Source organism: Apaloderma vittatum, unplaced genomic scaffold (genome assembly GCF_000703405.1).
Source record: "Apaloderma vittatum isolate BGI_N311 unplaced genomic scaffold, ASM70340v1 scaffold36436, whole genome shotgun sequence".
NCBI classification, from domain to species: domain Eukaryota; kingdom Metazoa; phylum Chordata; class Aves; order Trogoniformes; family Trogonidae; genus Apaloderma; species Apaloderma vittatum.
In genome coordinates this window covers 27,832-31,383 of record NW_009722971.1, presented here as the reverse complement: position 1 = coordinate 31,383, position 3,552 = coordinate 27,832, and positions in this window count along the sequence as shown.

Here is a 3,552-nt window from a genome sequence, read left to right as displayed (position 1 = left end):
GTGAGAGTGGCCATCGGGGAGGGACCTGGTAGAATCGTAGGACGCGTTGGGCTGGAGGAGACCTTTAAAGGTCATCTAGTCCAACCCCCTGCAGCAGGCAGGGGCATCTTTTACTAGATCAGGGGTCGCATTGAAGCACAGAAGCTGTGAAGCCCCTCGCTGTGTTGAAGCACAACTGGGATGAACCATCACCGTCCTCACCCTTTGCATATCATCGTTCCCCAGCCCCATGTTGTGTGTCTGGGGTCTTGATGTCCCCACCCCGGTGCTCCCCAGGGTCCGATCTCTGGCAGCGACTGTCCCCAGGGGTTGTCCTCCAGCAGCCTGACAGCTGCTCGCCGGTGGGTGGGTTATCACCTGCAGGGGATTGAGCTGATGAGCAGGAGGGGCTGAGGTGAACATCAGGGAAGGGACCTGTAAAGGAGCCTAAAGGCAGCCTTGGTCCTCCCTTCTGGTGGGACTCTTCATGGGGTGGCTTGGAGAGCCTGGCTGTCCCGTGGACTCTCTGTGAAACGGTCAAAATTCACTGTGAGCCTCGAGCTGGGGCCTCTTGAGGCTGGACTTGGCCCTTTCTCCATGAACATTCATCAGTCTCTGGAATTCAATCTCGTGTGAAAATTCAAGGAGAGGTAACGGGAAGGGGGAGCTGGATTTATCAGCGCTGTTTTCTAAAAACGTTTCCTTCCCAGCAGCTTGTTTCTTTCCTCAAGGATCAATGATGGTGAAGAGAGGAAGGAGCTGGGGAAGGCGCATGTCCGGGAAACGTGACGCGGTACTTTCGGTGACCGTCGTGCTTAATGCGACTATTTGCAGGTTAAATATTTATGTGTAGTTTTGCAGAGTCACAGTCTGTGGAAGGATTTCAAGTTTCAGCCCTTTAGGCATCGTCAGGGTTTATTGCCCTGAAAAATTGTGACCAGCTCCAGCCTCCAGGGCCCCGGCTGTAACAGTTCCTTTCAGCAAAATCAGCAAGAAAGTCCCACAGACCCCAAATCTGCTTAGTCTGAGTTTTGGGGGTTTTTTAATCGAAGTTTTACATTGCAAATTATTAGCCTAAGTCGTTTTGCATGAATACTTGCTAAAAATACCCTGCTTGCACAGCCAGCCTGGCTCAAGAGCTTTTCGGACAGAAACTCTCGCAGAGGCATTAGAAGCAGAGAGCGGGTCAGCGCCGCGCCTGGGGCAGGTGCTTCCCGGTCCCACCGAGTTTCTCCTCCTCTGCGCCGGGACGTGGCGATGTCTGGGCTGATGGGATGCTGCCCACATTAGGACCTGGTTTAAACAGATGGTTTCATACCCAAGTCTGCCCTCATTCAACATGAGATATTGCACTGACTGGCACAAATTCAGGTTTTTTTGGTCCCAGTTGGAGCTCAAAGGCCATCTCCTCTGTGGGGCGTGGGCAGCTACAGACTCCCCAGCCCAGGCCTGTCGAGGTGCAGCACAGCCGCATCCCCTGAGGTTTCCTTCTCAGACTTTTTTCCTGGATTTCACGTGGCTGATGCTGGCAGAAGCATTTTTATTCCTCATGTCCAAACTGCTGCCAGCGCTTTCCCAGGTGTGAGAAACCCGTCCGAGTCCTTTCTGACTCCAAACCCCAGCTCCCAGCTCTCCTCCAGCCCGAGAATCTCTACCACCTTTTAAATCACATTTATGAATGGCATGAAAAAAAAACGGAATTAACATCAAAAAAATAACAGACCAAATACTGGGCTGGCTGTATTTACTTTCACACTTGTAATTCAATAAAAACCTCACCTTTAATTGGCCTGAACGAGCTCCAACATTTCCAGCGTGCTGGGCTTGGAAAAAGGGCGTCCCCATCCCCTTCCCTGACCCCACCTTCCTCCTCATCCCAATCCCCATCCTTAACCCCAGTCCCATTCCCAGCCTCATCAGTGTCTTAATCCTAATCCCCAGCCTCACCCTCATCTCCGTTTCTCGCCAGCTCTCATCCAGGCTTCAGCCATCCCACGTGCGGAAGGTAATTAACATCCAAATGCAGAAGTGTAAGCCTCGGTGGCATCGATTATTTAGTGGTTTTAATTTAAAAATTTGATTTTATTGCTTTTTGTTTGAGGAGCTGTGAACTGTATCAGGAGCCTGTGTGGGAACTTTAGGGTCAGGCTTCCCTCGGGATGAGTTTGGGTGTCAGGGATTCATCTGTGCTGCCCCCAGACGTGGTAGCAGAGGTGGCAGCGATGCTCTTGGCTCTCCCGGAGAATTTCTCTGCCCCTGGGTTCAGCTGGAGCTCTCGGGGAAGTTTTTGGGCAAAGATGAGCTGGTTTTTGCACCATGATGGTTTTCCACCGCCCTGTGTCTGCGGAGCTGCACGATGGTGGCTGCTGCCTCCCAAGACATCAGCTGCCAGGTGGAAGCGAGGCGCTGGACGGCGTTTGCCCAAGGGGACCAGGTGGGTTTGTTTTTCTGGAACTCTTCAGCAGCGTTTACCAAGTCCTGCTCTCACACGCAGCCCTGCCTGCTGCAGCCATGAGGCCATCAGCGGAAATCAAAGGGAAAGCCCCTTTTCCGGAGGTCAGACCCCCACATCCCCAGGGGACAGTTTATTAGGGCCAGAAGATTGTGCTGAAGTGTTTAATAGGGCTGAAACCAGCCCAAATCGCCACCAGTGCAATAACGGGAGCCTGAGGTGATGACGTGTGGGAGTGGGACCCTCCATCCCATGCCTGGGGTGGGGGATCGGCTCCGGAGCTGGGACCCCCCAGGTGGACCCCACAGCACCCCCCCGGTGAGGGGCCTTCCACCCTGTAAAACAAGTAATAGGGAAAAAAAATAAAAAAGGACTTACACTGTATAGGGAAGACTCCAATCTAGTATTTTCCCCAGGGAGCAGGGCCTCGTGTCAGGATGCGGCTGCCCTCACGCTCCTTTCAGTCAGCGTATCCTCATGAAATCCCGCTGGAGGGTTCTGGGGTGACCAGGGACCCCATTGTTTTTGGGGACCAGTTCTTCTCACCTAATCCTCCAAAAAGGTCAGTGCTTTTGAATCTTTTTGTGAAGGAATATGGAGAGGGAAGGGTCAAACACCCAGGTGAGTCAGCAGCTCCTGCTGGCACGTGGGGTGCTGAGCTCCTGCGGCTTCCTGCGAAGCACGTGGGTAAGAGGTGGTGGATGGGGCAGAGCCCGGGTGGGGTCTGAGCTCCCCTCTCAGCCATCCCAGCAGGTCCCTGAGCACACAGCGGCCACTTCCCAGTGTCCGTGTGTCACCCTGCATCCCTCCAAACCTCCATCACCCTGATCTGAACCCCCAAGTGTGCGCAGGGTGGAGGAGGACACACCTGGTTCACGGGCTGCCACGTGGCCCAGTAGCAGAGGATCACGAGGCTTTCCTAAGGATTTTCTGTGTTTATTTTTTTGTTTTGTTTTTTTTTTTTAAATCTTGGTGTCACTCATTCTGTTAGGTGTCCCTGACAGAGAGCAGCCACCTGCCCTGGCAGAGCAGCAGCTTTCTCCTGCCCATGGTGACACTGAGGCCAGGGCCACGGTGCCCATTCAGCCACCAACGCCCGATGGTGCCGCCCATCCCAGCGC